Source organism: Podarcis melisellensis (assembly GCF_964234715.1).
Source record: "Podarcis melisellensis genome assembly, chromosome: Z".
Lineage (NCBI taxonomy): Eukaryota > Metazoa > Chordata > Lepidosauria > Squamata > Lacertidae > Podarcis > Podarcis melisellensis.
The window spans coordinates 16,613,810-16,624,854 of NC_138547.1; the positions used below are offsets into that span (position 1 = coordinate 16,613,810).

The following is an 11,045-nucleotide window of genomic DNA, read 5'->3' on the forward strand; positions in this document are numbered from 1 at the left end:
TGCCCCCCCCCACAGCGCCTTCAATAATTAATCGCCTGGATAAATAATAGATGCCGTGTTTGCTTGGGTGTTTTCTATTCCACACCCCCCCCCCCGTTTCTCCACCCGCTATTTATTTAGGCTTGCAAGCCCTTCCAGCGGAGCCAACCCCGTTACAAAGCAACAACCCCTTTACTTCCGAGTAGACTCACTTCGCTTGCACACACACTGCACGCAGACAGACGCATATATAATATTCTCCTTTGCAGCCTCCTTCATTAAGGGTAGCAATGGTATTTTATTTTTGCAGGGGTAGGGGGAGGTTTAAAGAGGGCGGGGGGTGGAGGGAGAAGGAAAAGTGCAGCTGAAAAGCATTCCGGGGAGATAAAGGGCTGGTTTGATGTGCGTTCATGTGGAGGAGCCTTTTCTCCCCTCCCTCCCGCTTCTCTTCTTCCCCTTCCCGGAGAGAAGGTTGGCGCCAGTAGTCTGGAACTAGGCTGACAAGCTTTTGAGTTATAGAAAAAACGGAGGAGGGGGGGTGGAAGGAGACGGAGGACGAGAAGGGGGAGAGAGGCAGGCAGGCAGGCAGCTGGTGTGTGGATTACTTCAAGGGAGAGAGCAGGAATAAACACAAACACACTCGCGGAGCTGGGGACGCGAAGGGAGAGGTCAGGATTCGAACCCGCGGAGGAGGGGGATTTATGCAGGGTTTTTATAAAAAATAACAACTAGGGCTATCAATGGCTACTAACCATGGCACCTAGGCTCTGCCTCCAAGGTTAATGGCAACATTTTTTCCCCGAATAACCATTGTTGTGAGCCATAAGAGTGGAGAGGTGTTACGCTCAGGTCCTGCTTAAGTTATTATTATTTATTGAATTTATATATCGCCCTATACCTAGAGGTCTCAGAGCGGTTCACAGTGCAAACGAACCGCAGGCATTAGTTTCTGCAGGCATCAGATTGGACACTTTGATAACAGGATCCTAGACTAGATGGGCCATTGGCCTGATCCAGCGGGCTCTTCGGGTTTGGGAAAGGGGGGCGTGGCTTAGTGGGTAGAGTATCTGCATACAGATTGTTCCAGGTTCAGCCCCCCAAGTAGGACTGGGAGACAGACCCAGCTTTCAAAACCCTGGAGAGCTGCTGCCTCTCAGTGCAAATAATACAGTGGTACCTCGGGTTACATACGCTTCAGGTTACAGTACATACGCTTCAGGTTACAGACTCCGCTAACCCAGAAATAGTACCTTGGGTTAAGAACTTTGCTTCAGGATGAGAACAGAAATCGTGCTCTGGCGGCGTGGCGGCAGCAGGAGGCCCCATTAGCTAAAGTAGTGCTTCAGGTTACGAACAGTTTCAGGTTAAGAATGGACCTCCAGAACGAATTAAGTACTTAACCTGAGGTACCATTGTACTGCGCTAGGTGGACTGATTGATCTGAGTATGAGGCAGTTTCTCACGTAAGTCACCCCTTTATTTTGTACCATGGGGTCTGGAACCTTGTCTTATTTTGGAGGAAGGTCCATTCATTTCTATGGATTGCATTCAACTACATCCTCCTCACAGTAGACCCATTTAAATAAATGGGCCTAAAGTAGTTATGGCCATTAACTTCAATGGATCATCTCTAGCATTGAATACCACCCTATGATCTTTCCAGGTTGGGGCTTATTATGGGGTCAGTGCTTCTCATGCACAGAAATTATTCACCACCCTGTATTTTGTCTACCCCGCTCCTCTCTGTTAAACCAGATTTAAACTTTCCTGATGGGGGAATCCAACAAATGAAAGAACACCAGCACGACCACCATGTTTTTCACAGAGCAGACCCAATGAAAGTAGCATATGTAGCTTAGTCATGCCCATTAACTTCAGTGGTTCTACTCTGAGACTGTGTACATTCCCTTTAAAGCATGCTCAAAGCATACCTCCCCTCAAATCCTGGGAACTGCAATTGGTTGAGGGTGTTGGAATGGTAGCTCTCTCTCTCGAGGCACAAACTGCAGTCCCCAGGATTTCGGGGGGCAGAAATGCGCTTTAAAGGTAAGAAGTCTATGCAGCTTGTATGACCCCCCCAAAAAAACTGCACCCTACAACTCGTTTGCAAGATTGTGACAACCTATTTGCTGTATTAAAAAATAGCCACAACCACCCCTAGTCTGCAAGCACCTTTGGATTGGCTCCATGGGATTTTTTTTGAGGGGAGGGGGGTGAATCAAAATACTGAAAGCGAGGAGAGCAGGCCAGTTTCTCACAAAACAAATTACAGTAAGAATATGGCCTATGTATTTTGCCTCACATCTCAGCTTCTATAAATCCTATAAATTTTCTCTCTCTGTATATATGAAATATGGGGATGGGGGTTCACTGCAGGTGCGGAAAATGCTCCCTTTGCCCTACCCTGTCTGAGGCCTAACCTCTTGGTTAGACACACTTTGGTTGGTTTGAACCCTCAGCTGTGATATTTTTTTAGACCCATTTACTGGGGAGGACTCAGTAGGATTATCTGGGTGCCCACAGGAATTTTTCCAGGGATGGGATAGATGAGGTGATCTTGTGCCCCTGGCAGAACCGTCCACATTGCGCCCCCTAGCCACGGACAAATTAGTTCTTCTTTCTGCCTCCCCTCCAACCGCCTCCCCTCCACCCATTCAATTCACTCTCTATTTAAAACCATTTCTTATGAGGCAATAATCAATATTTATATTTATGGACATATTTTTAGCTGATTTTGTGCCCCCCAATCACCTGCGCCCCTGGCGGGGGCCCACCTTACCACCCCCTAGCTACGGCCCTGACCTTCAGCCTTTTTTCATGCGAACCTACCACACAGGGTGATTGTGGGAATTAAATGAGGGCGATAACCACATATGCCACAATGAGCGCCTTGGGAGAAAAAGGGATATACATTTTGTAAATAAAATACAGGTTCCTCAGGTTACATACGCTTCAGGTTACATACGCTTCAGGTTAGAGACTCTGCTAACCCAGAAATAGTGCTTCAGGTTAAGAGCTTTGCTTCAGGATGAGAACAGAATCGTGCTCTGGCGGCGAGGCGGCAGCAGGAGGCCCCATTAGCTAAAGTGGTGCCTCAGGTTAAGAACAGTTTCACGTTAAGAACAGACCTCCGGAACGAATTAAGTACTTAACCCGAGGTACCACTGTAAAACAACACAAACATTAAATAATAAATAAATGTAAACTATGGAAAGTGCTAATTTCTCTCACAACAAATGAGATTGCTGCCTGCACATTTTGCCTCATACCTCAGCTTCTACAAATGCTAGAAACGTACCTCTTTAAAAAAGGAGAGGGGAGCTGGGGTTTATGGTTTATTGGGGGGGGGGGACTGCTCCCTCCCGCCCTCTCCTGGAAACTCACACTTGGGGTGTGTGAGCCACATTGGGGTGTGTGGAAGAACATTTCCAGAAGATTCATGAAAATTTTCGAAAGAGAAAGAAACAAAGTTGTGTGCTTTTCTGTCCTCCTTAAAACACACACACACAGCCTGAGGTTGCAGGCTTGGAAAAGAACTGGCTTCACAGGGACTCTTGGCTGAGGTTCAGCCGAGCCATCCCGGGAGGACATTCCTTTCCACTGAACACGGCTGTTCCCCTCTCTCTGCCTCTTCCCTCCCTCGCAGAAAACCTTCCCAAACTGAGCAGGCTTGGCTCCCTCCATCGCAGTCCAGCTGCTTGCCTCCCACACCTCCAAAAGCTTGCCCCGGTTTCATCTGCAGAACAGTCCACTAGATTTAAAAGCCCTGCTTGGCTTCTGGTCAAGAAGTGGTTGAGTCCCTTTGTGCTGGGGCTCTAGAAGGGACTGTACCACTTGGAGCTTGCTGGAGGAAGGTTCACCTTTATAAACACCCCCTCACACACATTCATTTTAAATTGTTATTTATTTCACAAAATTTATATACTGCTTGATGGTAGAAAACAAACAATAATCTTTTGAAAGCTACCTAGTTTGGTGTGGTGGTTAGAGCACCAGGCTAGGACTTGGGAGTTTGAATCTCCTCGCTTGGCTACGAAGGTCAGTGGGGGTCATTTGCTCACTCTCAGCCTAACCTACTTTGCTGGGTTGTTGTGGGGATTAAATGAGGAGAAGGAGAGTCTCTGGAGAGTCTCCATAGAGGGGAGGGGGATATAAATTCAATAAATAAATGCCTCAAAACAGTTTACAAAAAAGAATAAAACAATAGAATTATTTAGTAAAAACAGTTAAAACATTCAGAAAATTAAAACCAGTCATGAACTAAATACACACCAGCATACTAGATATCTGAGTTGGCAACAATGACTGTAAATCACACCAACTCATTGCAAATAGAAAGCTAGCAGGAAAGGGAATAAGATAGGGTCCACATCACTCTTCAACTCCTGGGCCAGGACCTCAATACAGCCTGATTGAAGTGAGTGGCAATGATTTAAAAAGTATGGAAATCTCTCACACAGGAGACAATTATGGCCCCCAGCCTGGATGGCTTTAAAAGTGGATTGGCTGAGGGCTACTAGCCGCAATGTCAACAACTCTACTTCCATGGTTGGAGACAGCAATGTTTTTGAATACTAGTTGCTGGAAATTACAAGAGGGAAGAGTGCTCTTGTGCTCGGGTCCTGCTTACAGGTTTCCCACCAAAATGGGCCCCCTTTGGCCTGATCCAGCAACCATTATTTTCTTATGGTCTTACATTTCAGTTGAATATGGATCCTGTATTTGAAATGATTGAAGAATACAGGATTGGAGAATCTTCCTGCCTTTCTGACATGTGCTAGCTTTCTACTAGCAGGGAGTTTTGTTGTTTGTTTGGGTCCAAGAGGGAACATCAAAAATTGCTGTCGTCCCCACCAGCTAGAAAGGGTATAGTCTACCTTATCACTTAGGTCTCTACCAATAACCTCATCCTACTGGATGTGTAGTGCAGGCTTAAGAAGTCTGCAGTCATAATAGCTGCGGAGGCTAATCTGTGATCCTCCAGCCCTCATCACCCCTGGCTGGGGTTGATGGCAGTTGGAGCCCAAAAATATCTAGACCCATCACCTAGATGCTTAGTTGGGATAAACCCCATGGGTCTTTCTTCTAAGAAACCATGCATGGGATTGTATTGAGGTGGCAAACTGGCCAAAAGGGGGCATTATTCACCTCCTTCTTCAGCCAAAAGTTTCCACTTACAGATCAGGGGAAAGAACAAACATGCAATCTTAAAAGACAAGGCACAAAGGGAAAAGAGATTTAGGAGGGAGGAGGAACTAAGCAAACTCGGACACAAGTTATTAGCTACAAGTTCTTCTAATGGCCAGCAGGGGTGAGGAAGTTTAAGGAGAGGAGCACCTTTCAGCTGCTCTGAAAGAGAGGGAGAACAATATGCATTTTTCTCTTCCTTGCTTTGCTGTAGCCTCATGAAACGTCTGGCAGACATTCAGCTGAACAGATTTTGGAAGGGTGCAAGCACAGAGACAGCTTCAGCTTTACAGGAACATCATGCAACTTCCCTCTCCCAATCTTGGGTTGCCAAACTTCCTAGACCCCTGTGTGCGCATCTGGGTTTTGGACTGAGAGCCAGGGGTGCCACCCCTTGTGGTCCTGCTCTTCTGATCAGCCACAATGAGAGAAAAATGAATTACCTTGGCTTGATTGTAGTAAAGCCTCTAAGCACATTAGGATAAATATTAACATTATCAAAAGTGGTTAAAAATAATTTAGACATTTAGAAATAATTAAAACCAACCGTTAAAAAGATTAAAACTTGTCAACATCTTTCAGCTTGGCAGCACCTATACTTTGGAACTCCCTGCCTATTGATATTAGGCAGGTACCTTTACAGTACTCTTTTCAGCACCTGCTAAGAACATTTTGGTTTAGACAAGCCTGCACAGGTGCTTAGAAAGTTGATGTGAGTTTTAATCTGCTTCTAGTCTCTTGCTACTTTAACTTTTTAAATTTAAAACATTATGGTTGTTCCTTTTCCTTATTCATAATTTTATTGCTTTATGTTTTTTGCAAGCTGCTTTGAGGGTTTGATTTTTGGGTGGGTTGTGGTTTTTTTTTACCATCAAGCTATGTGCTTATACATTTTATGAAATCCATAAATAAAATAAATAACATCAACAGTGAGTGTAGCTGCCTAATGTCAACAAGCACTTAGTTTCAAATAATAGGTGCTGCCGGACCAAATTTTCCCGTTTCTCTCTCCAGGTTAATTTCAGCTCAGTCCATCTGGAAGAATGATCTGCAGGTGGCAGGTTCAAGACCTGTTGGTACTCAAGGCAGAAAATCCAAATGGCCTTTTCCTCCCTGCACAGAAATTAACAGGTGGTATGATCAACCACGAAGTTATCCTGCACAGCACCGTGTGATGAAGCAGAGATAGGCAGGAATGATGGGCTGCCACTTATTTTGCAACAGGTACCATGCTATCTCTGTATCCCCACTGCCGCTTTTATTTTTATCCTTACCTGAAGCTTTGTTGCCCGTCAGAAGAATCAGGCACAGTATAAGGCAGGATCGGGGCAGGTTATGAAGAGGGGGTCCAGTGGCAGTGTGTGCGAGGACCATCAAATATGCCAGTTTTGCTTCTCGTTTTTCCTTTCTTAAGTTCTGTTCTCCACATTTCCATGTCAGTTTGTAATTTCTCTCTAAGCCCATGTGAAAAATTTTCAGCATTTCAGTGTGAATTTCTCCTAATATAAACATCTTTGTATGGTGTTTTTGCCTAATAGGCACATTTCCCCCTCAATGCTGATTTTCCGTAAGAAGAACGTAAGAAGAGCGCTTCTGAATCAGGCCAAAGGCCCATCTAGCCCAGCATCCTGTTCTCACAGTGGCCAGTCAGAAGCATCGTCTGGGAATTTAGGGAGTTCAAGGCTACCAATGGCTGCTCACCAGGATGGCTATGCTTTGCCTCCACAGCTGGAGGCAGCAGCACTTCTGAATACAATTTGCTGGAAACCACAGGAACGGGGAGTTGCTCTTGTGCTCAAATCCTGCTAGTGAATTTCCCTTTGGGGCATCTGGTTGGCTACTGTGAAAAGAGGACTCTGCACTAGATGGACTAGTGGTTCTTACATTATTACAAGCAAATTTCTCCCATCTATTCCATCCCCCTATTTCCCCCATGGTCCCGTCTGCTTTCTGTCTTCTTCCTTCTGGATTCCAGTTCAGCTAGGAGAATTTCTTAAAATGATTTCCAGAATTAGGGCACGGGCGTTCTGCCTCATCTTTCCGTTCCATCTGTTCATTTGCATCTTCTTCTTTTTTTAAATCCTCTGGGTTACCAAAGCATGCTTGCGCATTGATACCACACTGGAAGGGGGAAAGGAAGGCGGTCTTGATGTGATTTTATTGCACACAGGGCTGCTTTCAGACTCTTTCCTGCCTTTGTTTTTATAGGGTTTCAGCAAAGCATGCCTGGTCTCCTGCATGTTGGTAAAGAGCATGAGTAAAAGAGGCAGAGGGAAGGGACTCTAACCTGTACAGTACTCTGTACAAGATTCAGAAAATTTGAAAATGAAATAACATAGGTTACCTAATGCAGGGCTGGGTAGACATCAGGTCTACCCAGGATTCCCTGTTATGATGTCCACATCATAAAACACATATAAATCACATGGATCCCATCCCCACCAAAAGGAATATTGGGAACTGTAGTTTACCCCTGACAGTGCTACAATTCCCAGCACCCTTAACAGACTACAGGATTCTTTGAAGGAAATTTTATTTATGTATTCTCTTATTTATTTCATAAAATTTATACACCGTTTGGGTTTTTTTAAAGCAGTTTACAAAAAATATATAGCAATAAAAGTATCAATATGAAAAAATGTAAACAACGATTTAATACTTTCAAAAAGTTAAAATAACAGTAGGTTAAAAACAAATTGAAACTGGTATCAGCTTTCTAAACATCTGGGCAGGCTAGCCTAAACAGACGCTGAAAAGAGTATAGTGAAGGCACTTGCCTGGTGTCAACAGGCAGGGAGTTCCAAAGTGTAGGAGCTGCGGCACCAAAATATCAATTTCTCACAAATTTAGAAATCCAAAGTTGAGGTTTGAGGTTTCACATTTTCCTCATGATAAACGAGTGACAAAGAACAGCCCTGGGCTCATTTGGGAGGAAGGGTGGGATATACATTTGAAAAGATGGCTGTAGCTCAGTGGTAGGACACCTGTTTTGCATGCAGAAGGTCCCATGTTTAATCCCAGATGGCATCTCCATGTAAGTCTGGGAGAAAACCCTGTCTGAATGTCCAGAGAGCTGTTGCCAGTCAGAGTAGACAATATTGAGCTAGATAGACCAATTTCTGATTCAGCAAAGGACAGCTCCTTATTTAAATCATGCTTTTATTTAGAAACGATGAGGACTAGAATCTTATTTTATTTTGGAGGAGGGGCCATAGTTCTGTCTCTGAAACCCTGGAGAACCACTGTCAGTCAGTGTAGACAATAGTGAGCTAGACAATAGTGAGCAGAGTCAGTGCTCTGACTCAGGATAATGTGTCTTCCTCTATTTAATACAGTATTTTATTCAGGAACATGAGGACTAGAATCTTATTTCAGTTTTAGAGGAAAGGGTGAATGTCAGTCGTAGAGCATCTGTCTTGCATGATGAAGGTCCAGGGTTCCATCCCCAGTGACATCTCCCAAGTAGGGCAGGACTGAAACCCTGGAGAGCTGCTGCCAGCCAGTTTGAACAATACCAAGCTGACATCACAGTTTGAGAAGTATATTCACAAGCTGGAATGTGTGCAGCCAAGATGATAAAGGGTCTGGAAACCAAGCCTTGAGGAATGGTAGAAAGATTTGGGCATGTTTAGCAAGAGAAGAGAAGAAGAGTTTGGATTTGATATCCCACTTTATCACTGTCCTAAGGAGTCTCCAAGTGCCTAACATTCTCCTTTCCCTTCCTCCCCCACAACAAACACTCTGTGAGGTGAGCGGGGCTGAGAGACTTCAGAGAAGTGTGACTGGCCCAAGATCACCCAGCAGCTTCAGCTGGAGGAGCGGGGAAGCGAACCCGGTTCACCAGATTACGAGTCTACCGCTCTTAACCACTCCACCACACTGGCTCTGTCCTGGCTTCTAATTTGATCCTGAAATGTCCCTATTTTCCACTACACCACACTGAAGGCTTAGAGGTGCCTTCATAACCATCTTCAAGTAACTGAAGGGCTCCCACATGGAAGATGGAGCAGGCTTGTTTTCTGCTGCTCCAGAGGGTAGGACCCAACCCACACCAGTGGGTTCAAATGACAGGAACGGAGATTCTGACTAAACTGTAAGTGCCTTTTGACTGTTGAACGGGCTCCCTCAGAAAGTGGCAGGCTTTGCTTCATTGGCGGGGCTATTTGCATGTTCTTTTCCTTACTTTTAATGGTTTTTTTGCTTTTTATTATCTTGTATTTTTATGTTTTGAACCATCCTGCAATCTATGGATGAAGGGCAGTATACAAATTTAATAAATAATAAAATAAAAGTAAGAGGAGGTTGGATAGCCATCTGTCATGGATTTTTTATCTATGATTCCCGCATCGCAGGAGTGTTGGACAGGATGACCCTTGAGGTCCTTTCCCACTCTACAATTCTATGATTTTATGTGTCAGGGAATCAGTGCAGATAGAATAGCAGTCTGAGCCGATACACAACACCTCCCTGTTCCCCGGATACAAACTACCACAAGCGGCTCCCCCTTGAACTGCTCCCCATCACTGCACTTCTCCTGTAAGGCACGTCCTCAGGGGAACCGTAGATTGAATCCAGCGCTCTCTATTCATAGGAGCTTGGAGATTCTCCACGCAGGGCCTCCGTGGCAGATGAGCGAGGGGTTGCTTGCCACACAGATTGTTGCAATCGGATTCCCCTGGTGGTGGGTCAGTAATTTTGAAGAACTCTGCTCTGACACATCGCAGGGAAGTGGTAAGGTCTCCCAGCACAGCCTCTCCTGGCTCAAAGGCCAGCTTTCACGTAGGACTGTTCTGTTTTGTTTTAGAGGAAGGTGGCAAAGATCTCTCTTCCTCGCACCAGCTCACCATTTGTCTGACTACAGACATCAAAACATTTAAACAGAAGGCTGGTCTGCTCCAAGAAGAGACCAGGCAGCATTCGTTTCACCAAGACTTGATGTGGGATCAAACCTTCTCCAAAAAATTGCCATGATAGGTCCTGCCATGTTTCCATTGAAAATACCACAATGCAACCTGTGTTGCTTTTAGAAGTAGTACAACATGCAACATGTTGGCAACTAATATACACACAATAATTATCAAAATAATTATGCATTCTTTATTAATCTTCTGAGAAAAATACACAAACTTATGCAAAGCCACAGAGACTTGCGAACTACCCAACCTGAGATGAACTTAAATTGTCTGATTTCAATGGCTTTTTCAAGTGCTTAACTCAGTCTTTTGTTTTCTTTATCTTTTTAGGTAAGTTCATTAAGATACCAACAAAAGATAAGTTTGATGTTGTTCACAATACCGAGAGATGCTAGTGAAGTTGTAGATGGATGTTAATAAAGTTGTTTCGCCCTGGCAGTTCAAGTAATCAAGATCTTAAGCCAAGAAATAGTATTCTCTATGAAATTGAATATCAATATACATCTCAAGGCTTTGAGATTAAACCACTGAAGAAGCCCGGAAAACTACCTTGGGAGTGTGCTACCTGCAACCCCCAGTAAAAGGACCCCATTGGGCAAACAGCAGCCTCTTGCTTACTTTTCTGTATATTAGTCGCCAACATGTTGCATGAATCGCACTCCATGTTTCCATTGAAAGCATGGAAGTAGCCCTGTGGTTTTAATTTCCAGAGTGGACAACTGTGTGGTCTGTTGCAATGCAGAGAAGCTTGAAAATTACTATGTTCATTGGGGCATAAGTCAATTTACTCTTTCTTGGGAAAAGTTTTGGTTAGTTCAATAGTAGGGTATCTACTCTGCATGCTGAGGTCTCAGGTTCAACCTGTAGGTTCTCCTGGTAGGGCAGGGAATATCCCCTACTCTAAACCCCCTAGAAATCTGCTGTTAGTCCATGTAGGACCGCTAGTCTGACTCTGCAGTATACAGT

General features: G+C 44.5%; 1 long non-coding RNA gene across 2 annotated transcripts; it reads left to right on the forward strand.

Moving 5' to 3' along the window:
* Positions 1-470: 470 nt before the first annotated feature.
* Positions 471-10,679, forward strand: LOC309362323. 2 transcript variants are annotated; one of them, XR_014164908.1, is made up of 4 exons: positions 471-647; positions 1,735-2,025; positions 6,181-6,297; positions 10,410-10,679. It is a non-coding gene; the product is annotated as an uncharacterized lncRNA (long non-coding RNA). The 2 variants fall into 2 exon arrangements; XR_014164909.1 differs by lacking the exon at positions 10,410-10,679 and having other exon boundaries at positions 6,181-7,755.
* Positions 10,680-11,045: the final 366 nt, after the last annotated feature.